This window comes from Frieseomelitta varia, unplaced genomic scaffold (assembly GCF_011392965.1).
Source record: "Frieseomelitta varia isolate USP_RPSP 00005682 unplaced genomic scaffold, Fvar_1.2 scaffold_322, whole genome shotgun sequence".
NCBI lineage: Eukaryota > Metazoa > Arthropoda > Insecta > Hymenoptera > Apidae > Frieseomelitta > Frieseomelitta varia.
Genome location: NW_025110060.1, coordinates 43,007 through 68,052, shown reverse-complemented (window position 1 = coordinate 68,052; position 25,046 = coordinate 43,007). Strand labels below are relative to the sequence as shown.

The 25,046-nt window shown below is 38.7% G+C and overlaps 1 protein-coding gene across 1 annotated transcript in view; it reads right to left on the bottom strand.

Moving 5' to 3' along the window:
* The window catches only part of LOC122530036 (band 4.1-like protein 4), a 92,807-nt gene that overhangs the window by 56,579 nt on the left and 11,182 nt on the right, over positions 1–25,046 (bottom strand). The window lies entirely within an intron of this gene.

Sequence of the window (25,046 nt, the reverse complement as noted above, 5' to 3'; positions counted from 1 at the left end):
TTAATCGAGACACTGCCACCAATGCTATGATGTTAAATTAAATCAACGTTATCACATTTCAATTTTTAAAAATATAGTCGAGGTTTATACAATTTTCTGTAGTAGATTTCACTGGCGAACAGAGGAAAAGATTTTTGATCGAGACACTGCCACCAATACTATGATGTTAAATTAAATCAACGTTATCACATTTCAATTTTTAAAAATATAGTCGAGGTTTATACAATTTTCTGTAGTAGATTTCACTGGCGAGCGGAGAAACAGATTTTTGATCAATGCTATGATATTAAATTAAATCAACGTTATCACATTTCAATTTTTAAAAATATAGTCGAGGTTTATACAATTTTTTGTAGTAGATTTCACTAGCGAGCAGAGAAAAATATTCTTAATCGAGGCAGTGCCACCAATGCTATGATGTTAAATTAAATCAACGTTATCACATTCCAATTTTTAAAAATATAGTCGAGGTTTATACAATTTTCTGTAGTAGATTTCACTGGCGAGCAGAGAAAAAGATTTTTGATCGAGGCAGTGCCACCAGTGGCGATAATTGACCCCTGTCCTCAGTTCATCGACGAAGCTTCGCGGAAAACTGCTGATGGCTGCTTCCTCGAGAAAACGAGCGGTGGAGAAGAGAGAAAGGTGGTATATTTCTCGAAGAAAACAACGGACTACCGGACGGTCAACGGGCCATGACAATTATTAAGAGATTTAATTGCGTTCGAGGATGACAATTAAACTCGCCGTCGATTCTTTTTGATTGCTTCGCTTCGGTGAATTTTCGTGCTGTTTCGTTGGCTGCAATGTCTATCGATGCTGCGAAAACTCCAGGCCGGACTTGTGTTTTGCCGATAACGAACGTTTCTGTAACTGTTGGATTCGCGGCTAAAAGCGAACTCACTCAAAAAAGGTACTTTCAACTTCCAAGAATTTACGTGTAACATCGTTTGTCTGACACACCAATATAAACTACAAGTCTAGAATCACGAACGAGGAAGAGAAAACTTTAGATGAAAAAATGTGTGCACTAAAAGATTTGTGACTGTCTTGTTAGAATTATAATGGCGAGACCAAGATGAACTCGACTGATATGAATTGAAAATGACGAGCGAAGAAGAAGATTTTTGATCTCAGAAGGCTGGAGGTGACCCGAAAATCCTTGTACTATGCGGATAGAATAGAAAACACGCAAAGAGGTTGTCACGGTGAAAATACTGGTGGCGACTGTCATTTGACACTTTCATAGAGCAACGTGGCTTCAAAGGTATCAAAGAGCACGGGGAAGGTACGGCGAGCAACGCTGATAATACTTCGAGGCACGATCCAACCTTTCTTCTGCTTGGATATTCGTTTTCATCTTGAGGACGATCTTTCATCGGACGCGACAAAAAGAGCCATTCGAATATAGCGCGGAAATTCCTTTGACGAAGCACCTCGCGCGGAAGGAATTTTAATTTCGCGATTGACTTAGGAAAAAAAAAAAAAAAAAGAAACCACGCGGTTTCCACGCACGCTTCATTTCCGCAAAAAAGTGAGAACAAATTATGGAAAATTAAAAAAGAAAGAAGAGAACATAGAGATTCGTCGTTTGAACGAAGTACATATCTTTTTGAGATGTGAACAGTATCTGAACTTATTCGAACATTGGTTAATTTCAGATATGATAATAATGAGAATATAAAATTTCTATTCTAAAGATATGAAACAATAAAAGGAGAATATCGAGCGATGGCAATAAAAATTATTTAACGAAAAAAATATGATTGGCAAGGTAAATTCCGCGTGATTCAGCTTTTGCACTCACTAACCACTTGCGCTGGCAACTGATTGCGGACCATAACGAGTGACCGAACCAGTGTACAATAACTCGTCGCTTTCTTTTTGAACTCGTCGGTGTGATATTGGGTTAAAAATTATTGGAAAGTAGTAAATTTATTATTTGTTTCGCCCATTTTGTTTTACTTAGGTATACATAAAACTGAGAAAATGTTGCAATTTTGGGACAAATAAATTCCAGCGCAAGAGATTAAACACTTCCTTGTGCCGTCTGTCTCGACACTTTAACTTCGATTAAACTTTCTTTTTTTTTTTTGAGAACGGCCAATTGACTCGCACTCTTCTTCAATTCACAATTAGCGACTCCATCCTTTAATAAGATACATTATCACGCGAGGTAGGTGAAAAAGAAAGCAAGAAAGAAGGGATTCACGATCTTGCGGAACAAAACGAAAAAATCTCGAGTGCTTCGTTACAGCTTGTTGCGTTCAAGAGAAAGAGGATTTTCGTTAACGACCGAACTTTCCCTCGCCGTTAACAGAAGATATAAAAATCTCAGAAACTTTTGAGGCACTCGAGCAACAACAGCCATCCCGTAAACGGCGGAGTTTACTTGAATGTGATCTTTATTCATAACGAATTGGAATCTGAATAATCAATACGATGTCTGTCTACCGTGAGCAGAAAGAGCGGATAGAGAAAAGAAAGGAAAAGAGGGGGAGGGGGAGGGTTAGAATGAAAAAGCTACAAACGAAATGGAAAAGAGAAAAGGAACGAGGGAAGGGAGGGAGGGGGATGGAAAGGGGGGAAGGCCTTTTTACGGCTTGTTACAAAAATTATCCGAAACAAACGATGCTCCGCCATCGTTTCGCCGGAAGAGAACGAAGAACTCCACCCCGGGCAACAATGCAGAAAAATTTTAGACCGGTTTTTCTCAGTTCTTCGTTTATCTCGTTGTTCACGTTTTTTTTTTGCAAACGATCGCGGGAACGTCGATGAAATGTGCCGGCGAACAATCGTGTTCGTCGAAAAACTATTTCCGTAAGAGAGGCTACGACTCTGGTTAATTCCGTTAATGCAAGACCTGTTTTTTAAATAAGGTCCGCATCAAAATTACCGCCAATTGAAGTAGGAAAGCGGAATTTATTTTCTAACTCCTTAAAGGAAATTATCGCCGGTTGGTGATTTTGCCTTACAAGGAATGTTCGGCAATTGGGGATTTCAAAAATATTTGAATGTTCGCACAATATGGTAAAGAGACAGTTTCCTTTCTTCTGCTTCAATTTTGATTTCTTATACCATCGTGTATAGATTCATGAGACTATCTAAGAAAAAAAGAATTGAAGTGTATATTGAGTTTTGTGCATCTGTACTATGATGCTGAGAAATTCTAGAGAATTTAAAATGAGAAATTTATAATAATACAACTTTTAATTTGACTTCTGTATCCAATCTGTATCTTAACGTAGAATTTCTTTAAAAACATCAGACGAATTTATAATAATATGTACTGTAACTAATTTTATTTATTACTAATTAAATATAGAGTAACCATGTTAAACGTATAATGACTATTAAAAATGGCCCCACTGAATACTACAGTTTATTGATTGTGACTTAACTGTTTACATATTTTTATGATCACTACGAAATACATATATACTTGTAATTTCTATGTACATTTTTAAATTTCAAAGTACAAACTAATCACGACAGTCATGCTTCGTTACAACGTTACAATGAAATGTTAAAATGTTACTTTATACAACATATTCACAAAAATATAAATATTGAAATACTTTCGTAGATACAAAAGATGTCATTTCGCGGTCCTTCGACGAATCCTGCTTAAAAAACACGCCTCGTATAAACGTTGCTCGTGGATAATTGGACCGGGATAAAAGAAGAAATACGAAACTAGTACAAAAAGCGACAATTTCAATGAACCGATATCGCCAGAAGAAGAAATCTCCACTTAGAGACGTTTCCATCTCGACTTCTTTTCATTCCCCAGCCGTTTCAGACTACGCGAACTTCACCGCCGCTCCTCTTGCCGAGAATTGGCCGCGAAGCGCACGTAGAACGCGAGTTCTTCTAATCAGGTCTCGTTGAAGGCTCGCCTTCTACGGACGCCACGGAACGTGGACGTAAATTGCAGAGAGATGTCGTAGGAGGTAATTGGACGATGCCTCGGAACACTTGAAAATTATTCTAACGAGGCCTACGAAATTTCCCCTTGACCGGACGTGTTTCATAAAGGCCCTCCTTCCTCTATATCTCAGATTGTGAAATATTCCTCCTATGTTCTTCGAGTACTCGAATTTCTCTTTTGCTTTCTATTTCTTTCTATTAGGTTTAGACGCACGAATTTTTACATATTTCTTGTAAATCTATTTCGTACTTTCGTTAAGGAAGAAACTATGATCTTTTATCATGAGTGTCAAAAGCAGTTCAAATGGTAATTTTCTAATAGATCTGCAAACAGTGCCTGATTTTCACTCGTTTGTTAGTTTAGTTAACTAAAGCTTCTCAAAGGATTAATTGTTGCAAATCTTTTTATAGAATTTTATTTTGATATTGAAGCACGTTACGGGCCCAGATTATTGAAACGCCGGCCCATAAAACCATGAGAGCCGCGCCCTTTCAGCGAAACAAGTGTTGTAAAATGATACACTTGTCCCCGATTAAATTATAAGGATTCGACGGCATAAAGGGAAAGAAAAATCATTTCAACAACGAGTTACACGCGTTATCCGATCGCTCGACGTAGATATAAATCTTGGTAACTCGGAAGCAGAGGCGGAAAATCCACAGAACGCAGCGGTCCCTAGCCGTTCATTATCCAGCTGTAATATTACGAACAAGCGATAAATAACATGCAAATTTCATCCGATCAGGGGAGTAGAGGAGCGCGATGATACGCAACAGCAGTGCGTATCGTCGATATCTGGTTCTGCCGGAAAGAGTTTACATTTATCCGGTCGCATTATCTTGACGCATGGCCATTCTTCCAGGCTGTTCGGTTACGCGAGACTGGTTCTATGACCGGCGATATAAAACCGTGAAGATACTGGCCGTATACCGGCGAGAAATAGTGCTTGTAAGAATCGCGGTTACTAACCGAACGACTCGGCCGATCCAATTCTAATAATCCGCGATATCATGCAAGCCTTTATTTAAGGCTATATATACATTACATATATATTAACTTCTGGCGCTGAAATGACGTGCTACGCACGTCGAGATCATTGCAATCCAAAATTGCAATATTTTCTCAGTTTTAAGTATATTAAAATATAACCCAGGCAAAACAAATAATAAATTCATTACTTCTTAGTCATTTCTATCCAGTGATATACCGATGAATTCAAAAAAGAAGAATTATTCTATACGATTTGGTCACTCGTTATGAAACAGTTACTGGAAGTTAATATACATACATATACATTATAATTAATATAATATATATATATATATAATTGATATAATAATAAATAATTATATATGATTAATATAATTATATTATTATATTACATTATAAAATTATATATAAATATATATAATTAATATAATATTATATTATATTATTATAATTATATATTATACATAAATATATAGAATATATATTTGTATATATATAATATACATTTATATATATATATATTATATGCATAAATACAGTATATATAACATATATGTATATATATTTACTCTATGTTGTGTTAAACTCTCTTACACTCGCCTGCTTCATCGAGATTTGACAATTTCAGTTCCGACCCTCTGATTTTAACTCACTGTCAGGTGATTCAAGTCCGATTTATCCTCGCAAAGGAATCGCATGCAAAACACAGAAACGAGAAACTCGGCAAGGTGTACTGATACCGATTTTCTTTTTTCTTTTTCTTTTTTTTTTCTTTTTTTTTTTTTTGCGTCGTTCCACAATAACAGACGGCAGAACGGAAACGGAGCAAACGGCGCGACGCGACATTCGCCCGATAATTGAAATTGATGTAATCACCGGCGACGGTGCGCGGCAACGTGAGTCTTTTGCAACCGGTCCCCGATGGAACTCTATTAATACACGCCGTATTTACGCCCGGCGAACGAACGAACCGGGATGAAGACAGAGGCAGGATACACGCGTCGCGTTTTTCATCAGGCCGGACAGTAGGTTGACTGTGTTTCCATCGGCATACTGCGACGTTCCAGCGCGTTCGACGAGCGCGTCCGTGAGTAAGCTCGGGCATAAGCTCGTAAATTGATTGCGAAACACGCTACGACGGAATGCCGATTGGCTGGGCCGTTCCTTTCCACGGATAGAATCGAGCGGTATTGTAAAACGATCGATTTCAGGAAGCGGTGATTCATTGTTCCTCGATGCGAAATTAACTTAACGAGCTTTCAACAATTCATTCGATGAGCTCGTCGCATGAAGTACCATCTACTGTTGCTCGGGAAATTATTCGGACACTTTTCACGAATATAGAATTTTATAAATATTATGTTACATTTGGTGGAATTTTCATGTACGAGCTAATAAAATTGGAAAGTGACAGTTTACGATCATCTGGTGAAGATTTGCGTGTTTCGAGGCGACGAAGAGTTTTTATTGTTTTATTGTTCTTATTGATAATAGAAGAATTTTAATTCTTTTACAACTGACGATGAGACATACATCGACTCGCGAAAGTATTCGAACTTAAAGACACTTAAAGATACTGTTATGTATGTTGAAATGAGACGCGATTATTATAATATTGTTGAAATTGTTAATTATACTGTAGAAGTTCTGACAATTATATTACATTGAGGTGTAAAATATAGAATATGTGTAGAATATTAAAGTGTAAAATATAGAATGTAGAATATGTGTAGAATATTAAAGTGTAAAATATAGAATATAGAATATGTGTAGAATATTAAACTGTAAAATATAGAATATAGAATATGTGTAGAATACTAAAGTGTAAAATATAGAATATAGAATATGTGTAGAATATTAAAGTGTAAAATATAGAATATAGAATATGTGTAGAATATTAAAGTGTAAAATATAGAATATGTGTAGAGTATTAAAGTGTAAAATACAGAATATGTGTAGAGTATTAAAGTGTAAAATATAGAATATAGAATATGTGTAGAATATTAAAGTGTAAAATATAGAATATGTGTAGAGTATTAAAGTGTAAAATACAGAATATGTGTAGAGTATTAAAGTGTAAAATATAGAATATAGAATATGTGTAGAATATTAAAGTGTAAAATATAGAATATGTGTAGAGTATTAAAGTGTAAAATACAGAATATGTGTAGAGTATTAAAGTGTAAAATATAGAATATGTGAATATAATGTATCTGAATTACATATCTGCGAGAGAAAAACAGGCGTTAATAAATTAACCATGCTCGGTGCTCACCGAAGCGACATTGACAGATCAAGGAAACGTCGATCAAATTTTTTTTTTTTTACACGAGAACACGGGATCGTTGATCAAACGGGAAGCTTTTCCGGTGAACGCACGCGTCGTTACGCGTCGCTCCCTCGGATTAATCCCCGAAATTTTTCGCTACCGAAAAAAAACCATCACCGAGATAACTTCTGAATACTTCAGAAAAAAAAAAAACGCGAAAAAAAAGAAAAAGAAATTGACAACTCGAACTCTCCCCGAATATCCGTCAATCGAGTAATTCAAGTTTAAAATTCATCCGACATGTATAATATAATAGCCTAGGCGAGCATGTAACGAGAGAATTCTCTCTCTCTCTCTCGCTCTCTTTTCTAACTTTTCCCCTCTCTCAGGAACAAATTCATCGGAAAACAGTGAATTTAATATATATCTGCATCAATAGTGAAAGGGAAACGAGAATAACGGGACGGGCGCGCGGAAATCGGTAGGCAGACGAACGAGAACGAGAACGAGAACGATCTACGAGTATAATTAGACTGGTTTCAATTTCACCGTGGAGGGAAACTTTTATCGGGATCGTCGCTGCAGACGTCATCCGGAAAACGGGAAAGGGACGGTACGGGGAGGGAAATCGCCGGGAAAGTTCGGCGGAGAAAGCACCGTCGCCAATCCCGCCAACGACGTTTCTATTGTCGCTAATTCGCGCTTGCCGCGCCCCTATCCACCGCTCCGGGTCGATGGCTCGCGAGTAGTCGCTTCCAACTTCCGTTTTCTGCTGAAACGCGATTCCTCCGCGATGACTTTTCGCCCGGGCAGAGAACGGATTAACGGGGCAGAGTCGAATCGAAGTCGAATCAGTGGAGAGGGGAGGGGGGGGGGAGGGGTGTGGCTGATTAAATTATGTCCTTCCACCCTTCCTCGATGAAAGCCAAACCGGTGTCCCTCCGGCCAACTCCCCCTCCCTCCCCCCTCCTTCTCCATTCGTTCGAATTTTCTCTTGTTGACCGCCGTTGTTGGTGAACGGTGGAAAATGCTCGGGGCAAGAACGGGGCGGAAGATGCCTCGAAGAATGATAATTGTCGAACGGAGCAAACAGTCGCCGGCGCGATTCCACCCATTTGGCGAGAGCGGATGGATCCGAATCGAGCGAGAGAACCTCATTTTCTTCGCTCTCCGCGTGGGAACTGCGTTTGCAGAGACTCCGCAAGCTAGAGCAAACAAACGCCGCGAAACAACAAACCAGCAGCCAGCCGGTTGCCGCTTCCGTTCGCCAGTTTCGATTTCCATAATTCGCGGTTATCGCGCGGAGAAAAACATTCCGCCGCCGCGCATTTGCCGCTGATTCGCCCTGTTTGAACGAGCGATTTGAAGAATTCTGAGAATAAATCGTAGCATCAAAGTAGCTGGCGTAGACGCGTTTGAGAACTTCGTGCGTTTCGTAAATTTTTATCCGGTCGACTCGTCGACGATAGAATTGTTTGGTTAAACTTCTGAATACGTCGCCAGAACAACTGTTACACTCGTGTCTCACTGCAGTATAAAATATCAAAAGGTTTTCGTAGAACGAACATATTCATAAAGATTTTCTATGGTAAAGGAAAAAGAAGTTTTAAGACGCGCGTTCGTCAGTTTTGATTTCCATAATTCACGGTTATCGCCGTGGGGGGGAAACGTTGACGAACCTAAGTTCAAACGGCGCGAGTTTGCACCAACAATTAAAGAGTTTCAAAGATAAATCGTATATACGTGGAAACGCAAAGAGCAGCAGGAAGAAAGTTTCAAGACGCGGATTTAGGAATGTACAGACGATTTTGTTTGTACTTAACTGCAACGAGTGGTTTGTTCGGTTCGTCGCTGTTTGTCGAACAGAACTAACTCGTCTGAATTTAACCCTCTCACTCCAAAGAAAGTGTATAAATATGCCTGGAAACGTTCACGTACGAAGAACGAACGAACGAAGATAAGTGAACTAATAAAGATAAAAAATTGTCGATATTTTGAACTGTCATAATTCGTAAAACATTCATTTTATTTGATGCTTTTACATCACGTTGCGGATGGAAAAGTAAAAATATTTTTATTCTTCTTTTGAAAACCATTTTTTTTTTTTTCATAACTAAAAGATTTTTTCTTGTCAATTTTTGAGATAAATTATCATTAATTATTTTACAATCAACCTCTTAAATAATTCATGTTACATCCAATATACAATATAATATCTCTCAATAGTTTATATTTCATATTTCACGTAATCAATCTCTTCAATGTAATATAAATTTATATTTATCAAAAGACACGTAACATAAAATATTACAGGTACTGTATATTATATACGACATGAACTATTAAAAACTTTATAAAGATTATAAAATAACTAACAGGTAGATTTCATTGCAATATTTAAAAAACTAAAAATCCTGAATATTGCAAATTCTTCAATGTCATTTTGTTCATTTTTCTTCATATTTATATAAACATTATGAATATTTTTTTGTTCATTTGATATTGTTGTTCCACAGACTTTGGAGAATAGACGTACCATGTTTGTTTAAAAAATATTGTTCAATAAATATTGTTATTCAGCACTTTAGTCGTGATTGGTCACTGTACGAATACTTTTTGCACCCACTGTACTTAACAACGCCACATTTTGTTACGAAACAAGGAAGACCAAGTTGAATGCCCGAATAATTGATTGGCAATCCTTTTGAATTTTCGAGATCATCCGTACATTTTCCGCAAGGTAGCAGATACCACGCGTTAATGGCGTACAATGACGCGTTTATTACTCTTAAAGTTTCATAACGCATTTACAGCAATCAGGAACGAATGTTGGGAATAACACGATAAAAATCCTATAAAACGGCATAAAAAGTACAATGGGTGTTTACTCGTACGTATACTTCACGCTTGGGATAGTCGGGCCAGAGCGCGGCGATACACACGCGAGTAATGAAATATTCATGAAACTCGGTGTAACGCATAATATAACGTATTTATCCCATGTAACGTTTAAATTAGTCGTATTTCCCACCCGGGAGTGAAGCTGCTTCAGGAGTCGCATAAATTATACCCGCGCGAATATATAAAACGTGTTCGCCCGACGATTCGGCTGCAGGTATTGCCCGCCATTTATTCTCTCAATTTATTGAATTTCCACGTTTCTCTCACGTCGCAAACGCGTTTCAATCTGACCGCAACTTCATCAGTCGTTCGAATTTTTAATCGATCAATTCGCACGGTAAGTAACAAGATCAATAGCCAATTGAACTTTTACATCCGATGCAATTACCTACGATCATTCGCGTTGACATTATTTAAAAGCACCGTTTCCACGTAACAACAATTTTCAATATAATACCATAAGACACGTAAAATAAATATTTGCGAATGCGTTGAAAAATGACATTCGTCAGATAGTTACAAGTATCTTTTCCCTGTGTTTCACAACATTTAAATAATCATCCAATGAACACAAGAATTTAATAAAAGAAACACCACAGATAATTTAATTTCGAATAATCTTCCTACGTACATTCATGGAAAAAAATGGCACGTTCGAATATATTTTTAACCGATCGAGATTCTACCGTCGAACACGCCAACGTGTGTATAATTAGGGCTGCTTCGGGGTAAGACTTCGCTGAAAGAAAGAGAAAGCGAAAGAAAAACGCAGAGAGCGAGAAGGCAAAAAGAAAGAGGAGGCCATTTGAAAACGTCTCTCCCCCCCTTTCAGCCACGGAAGTTTCGTGCCACGGTCGCGCACTTTATTTCCCCGAAAAATTCGCCGGGGCGAACGACAAGATTACCCTTTCGAATCGAGGATCATCGGTTCGAACGAACGTTTCGTTCTAACAGCCCGGGGGGGGTGGGGGGTGAGGCATTCCAGGGATCTGCCGTTCGCCTCGGTCAAGAGCATTCCGAAAGTTTTCACGGTCGCTGTTAATCGGCACGGGCCCCCGTAGACGGTGGATTCCCTCTCTAGGCAATAATTTCCTCGTTCTTAATGTTTGGCGGTAGGATCGGGCTCGCTTACACGAACGCACACGCGTCCACGCTGTGGAATCCTGTGGCTGGCCATTCGAGAGCAGAACGTTCGTCGAGGTAGGAAGAAGGGGGAGGGTGAGGACGAACGATGAAGAAAGAAGGCGAATTTAAAAGCCGCGTGAATTAGTGTGCAGGGTGGACGAGGGAGTGACGGGGTTGCCCCGTGGGGAAGTGGCCCGCCAATTTTGGTATATCGCCTAATAACAGGCCAGCGATGGAAGAAGAAGGTGCCCCAGGTACCCCTACGATACGTACGCCCCTTGTTCGTGCAACTCGCCACCCATAACCCACCACCGACGTAGCCTCCGGTCACGGGAAACGAGCCCCGTCCGAACCTGAACCTGCAGCCAAACGGAATATTGTTAATCCGTTTAAATTATAACGCGGCAAACGATGACGGCTCGGATCCTTCCAGTCCGTTCCGAACTTAATGGAGCTACTAAGTAGCGATCGGATCGGATTGATCCTCGCGTTTCCTCCGAGAGAAAGCGAAAGCAAATTCATTTGTCGACGTGTTTTCGTACATAATTTCGATACCAGATTAAGATGCCATCACGAGTCGAGGACAACAAACGGAGGCCCGTAAATACACGTGTATAATTTTTAACACATGAACATTGTAGTATCGGTTATTACAATTAATCTTAGTGGTTAGTTATAGTTTTAGTTATGTATAACTAAAAGATAGCCTGTTTGTTGATCATAGACATACGATGGAATATGAATGCGACGCGAGAAGCACAACGCAGGCAATTCGTAGGCATTTTCTTTTTGAAAAGAGCAGAGTCGAGCGAGTTGAAAAAAAACCGAGTCGTGAGAAAGCATTCAGAAAGAGCGTCGAAAATGTGTCGATTGTGTGTTGATAAAAGAGTTTACTGGAGTTGTTTGAATGTTATTTGTCTCGTTTAATCATTTGTTGTTCCATTATCGTTACTTTCATTGAATAAACATTATTTATACTATATCACTGCAATATTGTATTTCTATTTTCACTACGCAGACTCACGTGTGTTTAAATTAACTCGCATCCCGTTAGAAGAGTGAACGTCGAGTGCAGCGAATCAAATGTTCAAAAAACAAATTCACAAATCAAACACAACATTCCGACTGGCCCAGTGTTCCATTGTTCGACACGATGGTGCTTGCGGCGCTATCGATCGTTTGTTAGCCTAAAGGCTGAATCGAAATCGCGCCCAATCACGCAGGAATGTCGTGCTTATCGGCGGACGTTCGGTTTCATTGAACTCGCGCGCGACGTCTAACCGGTGCTGGAAAGAAGAAAACGCGTTCTTCGGGAGGACGAGCAACTCATCCTGTGGGTTATTTAAAACGTTGCGTAATGCGGTGTGACCGGATGAGGTGAACACGTCACGTTGCTCCGTTTCTTCGCGAGGTAGCGATTCAAACGCAGTACTATCCTCCGGTAATCACGGTTATGAACGATTACACGAATACGGAAAAACGAGGAAGTAATGATTTTGGTGATGCGAGAGGCTGGCGACCGTGGGAACGGCGGTGTGAAGTGCCGGATTGAAATTTACGTTGCCAGGGAAGGTTTCCATCAAGGGAAATATTGTAACACGGATGCGCAGATATGATGCAGAGAGGATGGAGAGAATTAACGTGCATGCGCGATGTTTTTTCAGTAAATAATCGCGAAATGAATGGACCGTTTGTTGGTTGTTGAGCCAACTGTTCAATTGGATCTTTAACGTTTCTATTGTGATGGCGATAACATTGGCCACCGGCCATTCGTGTAATTGAATTTCGTTCAAACTTTTCTTCACCGAAAACACGTAAATTTTTCATGGTTCCAGTTCGACGATCAGGGGCTGTATTTCGTAATTTCATCGCGGGGAGAATGTGTCTGTTTCTACCGCTTGCGCTGGCAACGGATTGCGGACCATAACGAGCGACCAAATCGTATACAATAAATTCGTCGCTTTCTTCTCTTTGAACTCGTCGGTACGATATCACTGGATAGAAACGATTGAGAAGTAATAAATTTATCATTTATTTTGCCTATTTCGTTTTTTTTTTTTTTTTTAAATATACTTAGAACTGAGAAAATTTTGCAAAAAATTCTCGACGTGCGTGGCACGCCATTCCAGCGCAAGATGTTAAATACGAATGAGGCAAATTTGATTTTAAACAAGAAATAAGCCATACCGATGAGACGAATTATTACGAGACGAGAGAAACAAGAAAAAAGACAACCACTGATTCATCTGGACAATCTTTTTATTCGATATAAGTCGGTCAGCTAAAAATCAGCTAAAGCTAAAATCAGTGGTCCCGCATGGAAACACTCCTTGCGTCGAAGCGCCGCGTTCTTCCCGGCTTATCCAGCCAGACCCGACCGGATCCAACGAATAATCGTCGTTGCGTGCGACGCACGCTCGCGTCGTGGATCACGTCGTGGATCGCGGAGACGGCGCGCAAAACGGTTACACACCGCAAGAAGAAAGGGAGACGATTCGTAATAGATAGTAGGCGCGCAACTCGAACCGCCTGGTAATTGGAATTAATTAGAGGCGTTTCACTATGCCGCGGCCAGCAGATCCTTTATACCGGACTGCTGGAATCCTAGCCACGGCCAACGTGCTGGAATATCGATCTTCCAGCGGCCGATTTAATGCTACCCGCAGCTACCTGCGCGATACCGGTCACGGTCCCATGGCCAAGAACGGGAAACGTCCACCGAGCCGGCTATTTCGCGTCAAATTCCTTCGATTCTGACACGCCGCGCACTCCCGAACGTTCAACGGCCCTAAGTCCTGATACAGAGTATCGATTCCGCGGTTTAATTACTGTGATCCCGTTTTCTATTTCTTTCCTTTTTCTCTTCTTCTTCCTCTTTTCATTTACAAACGATCGGTACAAGATAGCATCACTTTGTGCGAACTGGTTTTCCTGGCGAGCGGATATTACAGGCTGGAGAAAATCGAGCACGATGCTGCTAATTTGAGGAGGAAGCCCGTGAAGTTTATGCGAATGCGTTAATCGTTGCGCAAAGGTACTCGGTCGGAATTATTTCCAAGCGGACGATACGACATTTACACAAGTGCAATCTAAGATTAGTTCACCTGAAACTCGTGATTTCTTTTTCATGAGGGTTCTTCATTCGTAAAGAAAATTCACATAATACGGTTTCAATTCGTTTCGTGCTGCGTTGGAACGAATGGCACCTCGTGTGATAGTGAGAAACTTGGAAATAATATTTCCTCGCGTCCTAAGTTATTCTAAAATGTTTCATCCTGTGTGAAAGCATGATATTTCGCTACGGTGATATTAATAACGTAGTCTAAAAATATATATAGTTGCACTCCTGTATTCTACCTTCTTAATTCTCACAGATTATCCAGAATCAGATTTTATAAATCGTCACTCTCCAATGAAAGTACGGTGAGCATCGTTAACATTTAGCGAGTGTCACGTGCTCGTGGAAGCAAATTGGAAAGCATCAACAGCCGTCGCGTCTTTCGTCTTCTTTCTTAAATTATTCCACGTTGTCAAAGGCAAGCTCTCTTTCAACTTATCACGCGCGCGTGATGAACCTTTCTCCATATTCGGGAAAAGGGATCCCGTAATTAGCCTCGCGCTGAGGCACGGAGCATGGTAGAGCGCGGAGAGTTAATTACTTCTAGATTTCATACACGTCGTATCTCTTTCGCGTAACTACAGACAGAGAGTCAGAAGTCAGTCTTTAAACGAGTGAATGATGAAGCGTGTAAGCAGCCGTGTTTTCTTTTTCTCTTTCTCTCTCTCTCTCTCTCTCTCGCTCTCTTAACAGCAGCATGATACACCACGGTGTGACGTACTACTTCGACACGTGTTTCTCGTTTGTCATTAACGTCCACCGTCGTAAAATCCCTCGATTATCGCTCGATTATTGCCAAGAGCCGATTAATTCGCGGTTGAAACACGCCTTTGAAAAATGTCGACGCCCTGCGCGCACGCCCTGAATCGCTGAATATCAATTTGCGCACGTTAGCCGGTAATTAATCTGGGCACCAATAACGACAAATTTCTCTCCGTATTTTATAAATTACAAGCCGCTTATCAATCACCGCCTACCCCCTTTGCCAGAGCCGGCTGAAAACCTAATTGGCAATTGTTATTATTCAGTGGATATCTGTCGAGATCGATTAACCCGCCTTTGATCCATCTATCACCGAACGATTTTCCATTTTTATCGAGAGAATTGTTAGCTTGTGTTTTCTGTATATGTAATTCTAAAAATAATTATTGCACTTTGAATATTAGATTAGTAGATTAGCAGATCTAGCATTAAGAATGTAGTTTGACTATTGAATCAACACTGTTCGAAATTTTTAACGTTTTTTTTTCGGTAAAATTGAAGGTTTCGTGCGAAATTTAATCCCTTGCACTGCCAACCGGTTCGCGGACCATAACGAGCGACCGAATCGTATACAATAATTCGTCGCTTTCTTCTTCTTTTGAACTCGTCGGTATAATGTCATTGGATAGAGATTATTGAGAATTGAGAAGTAATAAATTTATTATTTGTTTTGCCTGGGTTATACTTAAATATACTTGAAACTGAGAAAATGTTGCAATTTGGAACAAAAAATTCTCGACGTGCGTCATTCCAGCGCAAAAGGTTAATAATGAACTTTACTGATTAATGAATTATGTATTGCGCGCGTATATTTATTATACATAATATCTATTATTTATTACTACTATATACTTATTGCAATAGAATCAAACGTTCCATCTGAATCGTTAAAAATATGTTGTCGACTGCGTATTGTAAAAGGAGAAACAAGCTGAAAAAAATAAGTAGTGAAATTACAATTACCTGATCCTAGTTCAATGATCAATCGAGAATTGTAGCTTACTATGACAATAGCAAATATTTTAAATAAATCTTCTGGCTGTGCAATCATTTCTCCACAGCTCATCAAAGAGACAAAAAGAATCCTCGAGACAGCAAGATCCGCATATGGAAAACGAAATCCTGACACATTTGCTAGACCCGCCCTAACGAGTCTGCTATTTGTCCAACGATAAATCATTGCACACCAAACACTGACAGACAGATAAGTCCAACCAGTTCTAAACCCGTTACAAATTGTCCGAGCATCTCTCGGGCTCGTCAGTCGTCCGGTCGATGTTCAATACCTCTCTTTCGACGGTGTGTTGCCAATTTTTTGACGCTAGGTTTCACGACGTCTAATTAAAGGGAGTCGCGAACGCGAGGATAATTTACAAGCCACGAAGGCAAACCGTGGGCAAACTGAACGCAGCGTCTGATAGACAGGACTGGCTAGGATGAATAATAGGGCAGTTACGTGCGCGAAGTGTCTTGGACTTAATGACTTGGCTGTATGGTCACGACGCCGCGAGCTACACCGTGTTTTACATTTCAAGGAACGATGCGCCAGCGGACTGGGGGATTAAGGTCGCTTTACATTTAACGACGCGATAAACACATCGATCCAGCGACAACGGTGTTGAACCAGTTTTCGATAAACGCTAAACACCAACCAGGGGGAGAAAAAAAAAACGAAGAAACTGATAAGAAGCGACCAAAACCTTGTTGCTCGGGGATTTTCAATGTCTCTCGCGTTACCGTAAGCCGAAATGATGACCCTAGGATGTAAAAGTGAGATTTAACCGACAGCATAATGTCGTGAATTTTGTAAAATCCAAGTGCGAAGAATACCAAGCGAATCCTCTGGAATTCCTCCGCGTCGTTACAATTTTAAAACTTTTGCAAAATATTACTTCGACAAGTAATATATTGTAAATGAAGAAGATTGCAAATGAAATGTTGCGTTAACGTTGGTCATTCGTGGGTTAGACTAGCGATGTGTTTCCTCGCAAAATGTTGAAAATGTTAACTTATGCAACGAGGTATAAAATTCTTGGTCAAGGAGGTTACAGTTTACAGATTATTATTCTCGTGTAACGATTACATCGTACACGGTGTCTAAATATATATTTGTGACCAAAAATTCATACTTCCAATATCAATAATGAGTTTCCTGTCTAGAGTAGAGAAACGAACATTGTTGGTGTAATACTAACACAATAAGAAGTACAACCAAACTTTTAGCCAATACAAATACAAATATACATTTGATACGTTTCGACATTGCATTACGTTTTGTCATACCAAAATTTATATTTGATGCATGGTCGATGTTCAGAAAGTATACCAAAAAAAAAGTCAAGATCAATTCAGACAACCAGTGTTCATCTCAAAACGCAAGAACGCAACGAGTATTTGCTGGAACACCGTCGTAAAACCAATGAAATAACGCAATCGGGAAACGATTAAATTTGCATATTCGAGATAAGAGCTAATTACCGGGCGAGCCTGTCGTTCCACGTCAAACGGTGAAATTAAATCGTCAAGATAAATCTCCGATCCTCGATATCAATTACAGAAAGTATCCGACGCACCGACACGAGTTTCGCTGAGATACGTTACGTGCCACCCTTCTGATATCAATTCCCGCGTGAAAAGGAAATTACTCTCGATCTTGGAACGAACCTGCCGACCTGTCTGCCCCTCTTTGTTTTTTTTCTTTTTTTTTTTTTTTTGCCAGGATCAACGAGCCGACGCTATTGTGAACCGAGCCTTACGGTAGGTGTGTCAATCAGTAGCCAAAGTAATAGCCGGTTTTAAGTTGTCGTGATCAAAAAGGGCCGCGAGTGTTTCGCGTGCGTCTAATGACCGGCAAGGATGAGAAAGACGCGATTCGAGGACTGTGTGGGATTGCCACGAAAGAGGTGCGGTCCGACGAGGGCCAGCGTAAGTTGGCAGCAGCCTTGCTCTAACATCGCGTGATAGTATCAGGTTGAAAATATGCCGGGAACCACCGGCGATGCTTCGCGGGAAAACGTGGGTGAAAGGGTATCCTTTCGTATGTAAATCGTATGTAATGTAAATCGATCTGTCTGTTGTAGATTAACCAATGTATGAATGAATTTCGCAAGAGGCAGTACCTCCACAACGACGAAGACTATTCGGTTATTATTGGGTAAAACCTTTGTACGTTAAATCGTTCGAAGAGCAAATGAATTTGGTCTCGGAGGTTTTGCGATTACGCTAGATTTTGACTGTACGAATTATATTGTGAATATGCTTGTTTGATCCTCTGGTGTATGGGTGAATTAATATATTTATAAGATTGAAAAGTTGTGGGCACATTGGTCTTGTCCAATTTTTACACCGATCAATCGACAATGTATAAAAATATGTGAACGAGTGGTGCTAAGAAGTGAATTTACTTGGTTTTTCCATCCAAGGCATTCAATCATTAACTTTATCTCTAAGCAAACATCGCAAAAAAATAGACCACTAATTCACTTTACTATTTACAGGAAATTTTAAGTGAAAAAGTGTTACATGAAATACATTTAAAATTCAATTCCCTATCGACAAATCCTACTTTTCTAATATTTATATCCTCGAAAATGTAAATTATTGTTATCATATAATACACACGAAATAAAAGAACTCTGATACTGTAAACATAAATCTCCACTGTAATACGTATTTTCAAAGCGTTCTGTAACGACTGGAAATATCTCAGCATCAATCTCTCGAAAAAAACCGAGGCTTGCACGTATTACGAGCTTACGCAGGCTCGTTGAACCAATCTTGACCAATCGTAAAATCAACGTTCGGAAGCGTGCAAAGCCGAGCAACCATCCCTCGCTCGGTCGTCCGATTTGAATCACAAAGCCGGTGCCAAAGAGAGGCCACGTTCCACAAAGATCAACCGATGAATATTTAACCCAGCTCGGTAAGTAAATGAAAAAAAGGCCTTAAGTGCGGTTTCGTGGCGGGGCCGCGGCGCTCGCGGATACAGACATCAATGAACGTCGAAACCGTCAGTAATCGACATCAATCGGTGCAATCTTGATGGCAATTAAGCCGCATCACGGTGCATCATTAAATCATAAACCTTCGTCGGCCAGTTTATCCGCGGGATTTCGCTCTCCCACGCGCCAAACGGCCGTTAATTTGCCACTGAATAAAACTTGCGAGCAAGAGCCTCCGGGCTCTGTCGGACCTTCGCTGCTCTGGCCGATCTCTGCCCGCGCGCATACACACCAACAAACAAACCTAACTACCCGCCGTGACCTTCCATTAATGCCCACCGAGTTGGCCAATTACGATCGATAATTCCACATTTTCTCTATGTGAGCACAATCGATGGTGGTCGATCCTCGCCCTCTCCTCCCTTCGAAATGAACGATCGCCGAGAGTTAACGCGATTTAAGGTATACGTGTTTTAACCCCTTGCGTTGGAAACTGGTTCGCGGACCATAACGAGTGACCGAACCGTACACAATAACTCGTCACTTTCTTTCTCTTTTGAACCTCGTCGGTATGACGTCACTGGATAGAGATTATTCAGAATTGAGAAGTAATAAATTTATTAATTTGTTTCGCCTATTTGGTTTTACTTAAATACACTTGAAACTGAGAAAATGTTGCAATTTAGGGCAAAACATTTTCGACGTGCGTGGTACGTCATTCTAGCGCAGAAAGTTAATAATGAACTTTATTGATTACTAAAGTATATTTATTATACATAATATCTACTATTAATTACTACTGTATACTTATTGCGATAGAATCAAATGTTTCATCTGAATCTTTAAAAATGTGTTGTCGACTGCGTATTGTAGAAAGAAAAATTAGCTGAAGAAGTAAGTAGTAAAATTACAATTACCTGATCCTAGTTCAATGACCAATCGAGGGTTGTAGGTTAAGTAATTCTTCTGGCTATGCAATTATTACATTTTACGAGAGGAGATTTTAATACTCTGTATTGTAATCAATGTTCAAGTTCAGGTACAGAGGTACGTTAGGGGAGGATTTGTTCGAACTTTGTTGCTGCGTACGGATTGGTCCGATCAGATCATACTTGAATTATTACGTTCTGATTTGAGAAAAAAAACTAATTGGAAATTGAATTCGGATTTTAGACGTCAGGTGTTGATAAATTGAAGATTAATAAATGTAAATAACGTACATCTGACAAGATATATAATAAATAACATTTACCTGAGAAGATTGAAAAGAAATCTGTAATGTGAGGAGTTAATGAAAAGACAATACAGTATCTTGTCAGAACAAAATGAACATTCGTTTTCGTTCATTTTGCAGAAAAAAAAGTGCAAAGCGCTTTATACAATTCTTCTCACTCTACCAAACTTCGAATACTTTAATTTCCTGAAGCTTTTCGTAGCTAGTTGATGAATCATAAAACGAAACTTTCAAATCATCCAATTCCAATAAAGTCATAATAAAATTCATTCAACAGCCAGCAACTGTAGCCACTGAGTTTCTGTTTCTTTCGTAAATCTGTTAAACGCGTTAAATTACCGCAACTCGTATTTTCGGTTCGTCTGAAAAAATCCGCGAGGAAGAGAAAGAGAGAAAGCGTATCGAAAGCGCACGATCTAGCAACGATTCTCAACGCTCGGTTACAAGACGTTCACCGTTGCTGTGCACTTGCACGTGCAACGCGCAAGAACACCGAACCGCGACGCGCTCAAGAAGTTTTTAGCCTAACGCGCGACGACAATAAAACGCGTGCAACGCGCGTGCAATACGCGCGCATCGTGCTCCGCGTTCTTGCCCCGTTCATGGCGTGTTATAGCGGGTCGTAGCGTTAAATTTCGGACAATGATTTGTGCGCGGGATTGGTCGCGGTGCGGGCGTGCCTCGCGCGTACAATTGCCGCGACGATGAAATATGGAACACGTGAGCTTTACTGTTTTACGACCGAGTGTCTTGCTCGCGATCAACGATGAATCTTTGAGAGGATCGGATATTTTTGCCGCGACTCTATACGAGATAGAACTTACTGTAACTAGCGGAGCTTTTCATATTCAATCGATTAATAGAATTTTCGAAACTATTTTTTTTTTTTTTTTTGTATTTAATTGCGCATAATCCAGATGGAGATCAAGAAAACTTCGATTTTCAATATTTTTATTTAGAATTTTTATATTATTATATATTATTAATATATTATTGTTATTGTTATTATTATTATCATTATTATTATTTTTTTTCATAATTTTTATTTCAATATTTAACACTGGAATAACGAAACCCGTGAGTATGATGGATTTTAGAGACCTTTCTTATACATCTTCATCATTCTTGTCTCAGTACATGGAAACATTATTATTTAGACATTTTCGTCACACGTACAACTTCGTTATTCATTTGTCACGAAATTAAATGTAGGTTTTTTATATTACATTCCATCAATATTGCTTTTTTTTTAAATAAAATATTGCTAATGTTTTAGCAAGTTCTCTAGGAAGGTAAATGAGTCCTCTTTCGTTAAAAATCAGCACAGTAATTATAAAAATTATAATACATTCAATTTTGCTTTCACGTATTCGTCGAAATAAATAATACGATTCGTACGTTGGACATAGAGAATTCCAATCAGAATTGAGACATTTGTTAAATCGACGTGTTCCGTCGAAAGAAGTGCCAGTCATTTCGCTCCCCTTAATGAGCGTACGTGATGGGCATATCGATAATTATCCATGCACCACACACGACAATATTCAGATACGTTAATAGTTTTTACGTCTGCGTTAAGTGTCGGGCAAATTTACATTTTTATCACGGTTGCACCCAATTGCATTGTCGATAAGACCAACAAATGCTAAAAAAACAAACGAAGCAATTTCGAGGTTTCTTGACTTTCGGCTTGAAAACGGCAAAAAAAAAAAAAAAAACGTTTCTATGTAGTTATACGTGTTAAAATTCTTAAATATCTTTCTAAATTTCCTCAGGCATCTCAGAGTATATTCATTAAATTTATATTGAAATGAAATTTCCTAGTCTCTCATTACATATTACATATCTTCTTGGTATATTACGAAATTGCAAAACACACGGAAAGACTTGCAACCTGATATTTCCATTAAATCTTTGTGTCTCTCAGGGCCAGGATTACACTCGTTAAATTAAATTTATATTCAAGTAAAGTTTTGTTACTTTTTTATTACGCACCTTTATGAGACGTTTCGAAATTGTCGAACGTACGAAAAGATTTGTGATTTGATACTTTTAAATGAACGATGAATGGAGAAATAACGGTGAAAAGGTATAATAAACGCAGCGATTCAGAAAACGCAGTGATTTTCTTTGATTTTTATTGGCGCATTAAACGAAGGATTATAGAAATTCCGACGTTAATTGAAAAAAAAGTGTGAATCATTGAGCGATAGATGGCTTGCCTCACAGATTACTTTAATTGCATGAGTAGTCGAGAAGAGTGTCGTATATATACATATGTATAGCTTGACACAAATGTTTACATACTGCACGATGCAATAATTTTCAATTTCTTCGCGTTTCTCTAGGATTTTCAACGTTTTTCAACGCTTTTATTAAAATTGAAGGATTTCGATGAGGTTTAATTGCTATTCGTAATTTGTATGCATACTATTAATTAAGTTCATTACCAACAATAATTTTTCTACATGTTACTATGCATCGTGTACATTACTCATTACACATTATTACGTTTATGATATAGTATTATCAATTTTCAGAAGATGTATGATATAATATATCATGACATGAGATTACAAATCTTTTCTTGTAGATTGAGCAACAACTTTGAAACATTCAAAAAAGATACATAACAAAACTTGAATATTTTAACAAGCACAATCCAACGGATCTAAACAGTTTCAGAGAGAGATTCGAAAGTCTGAGAGATTTAATATAATAAAAGAAAAATATTAATTCGTAAATCTTTATATACGTTCTACATTTAATGAATGCAATCTAATCTGTCTAAAGGGATTTAGAAATCTAAGTGATCCGAAGCAAAAGTATCAAGTCACAGATCTTTTCGTGCGTTCCACAATATCGAGACACTCCAAGAAGAGCACGTAATAAGAGAGTAACAAATTTCGCCTTTTACCACGCGGAAATTTTCGCGAGGATTGATATAATGACGTGCCGCTTGCCGGATAAAAATAACAATTTAATTCTCGGGAAGTGAGGAAGTATCAATTTCGTCGATGAAAGCGTCAGATAGTCCGGCAAATCGCACGAGACGAGGATGTATCGGCGATGGGTAGACAATTACCAAGACAAGAACGCAATATCTAACGGGCAAAAGCAATTAACAGGATGCTCATTACGTGACGCGTCTGCGCGAAATTGCCCCCACGAACCGATAATCATTCTAAAATAGACGACGCATCACCCACTTTTCGTAATGGAGGCCTTAAACGCTCGAATAAAGACGGCTCTTGTGTGAAAATCATTTAACGCGCCACACGCAAGAGAAGGAAGCTGGCACAAATTGACTATCGCAGTCTGAATATTAAGAAAACGAAATTGAATAACAGAAATCGATCGGAGAGAATTGCAAACGAACGTCACGTTGGCCTTTATTTTGTTAATTTATCGTTAATTCATCTTGCAACGGATAGAATTGAAGACAAGTAACATTTCACACTTGAACTTCTGCTATAATGGAAATATGTAATTAAATAATACGTATAAAGGAAATACAATTGAAATAAATTGTAACGCATATAGCGGGCTTGTGTTCCATAATTCTAAAATGAACATAACAATTTCCCTCATTGTAATATTTCTTTGTCGAGTTTCGATATTATATTCATACGTACATTCATCGATATATTCATACGTATTATTAATTTTATTAGTAGATTTTGTTTGATTAATTCACGAATCTTTTTCTCTCGAAGAAGGTTCGAGCAATTCTATTAAATAACTGTATTAATTAAAGTTGAGGCGTAAAATGAAACGCCGACGTTAAGGGATATCGTGCACGGTAATTTGATTTCAGCCAAACGATTTTTATCAGCTGTGAAATTATTGTTAAAGCATATACGAGAGAGAACAGACGTTAGCGACACGAGTTCGCCCACATCGCCTGTCCACCTTTTATATTCTTGACTTCCGTTGCCAGAAAAGGCAACTCTAAGCGTGGGTGTACGAAATTTCCGCGCGCTGTTACTAGGTCGTGCATAAAAAGAGGTGAAATCAATTTCGCGCAGGCACACACTCAACGGCATTGTCGTGACACGTATGAAACAATGGATGAAACACGGATCCTCGCTATCATAAGTAGATTAACGCTAGAACTAACCGACGACTAAAGTATAAAACTTGTGTCTGTATTTGTACGAAATATAATCATTCAAATATGAAAAAGTGAACTGTAGAGATCTTATGAACATAATAATTTCGGTAATTATTTATAGATTTATTATCTTCCTTTAAAGCTTTCGTTAAAAATAAAAATTATACTATTAATAGATTTTTTAGAAGAACTAAGATTGGCTAAACCAGAATCAATTTGTTTTTAATTCATAATTGGTAATCTACTATAACATTTCTTTTTTTACTAGACTACGAATTTTTGTAGAATATTCGAAGGTGCGAAAAAACTAACATGGAGAAATATATAAATCATTCTATTAAAAGTAATTAAAATTCTATAAAATTTAGCAAGTAGGAATATAAATTAATCTACTACTGATCTCCATCGCGTAGAATACAAAATAAAATCAAATTTGAACAATCCCTAAATGATCTAAAATAAATTTTAATAACCCCGCTTTAATAATCTAATCTACTGTACTCTATAAACTGCGAGCCAACTATACTACACGAGCGTTAATTTATTAATTATTACAGAATTACGGAAGTAATCTCTAGTTTTAAACGGACGAAATGTCGGATAAAAACTCACTACTACATTAATCTACTACTGATCTCCATCGCGTAGAATACAAAATAAA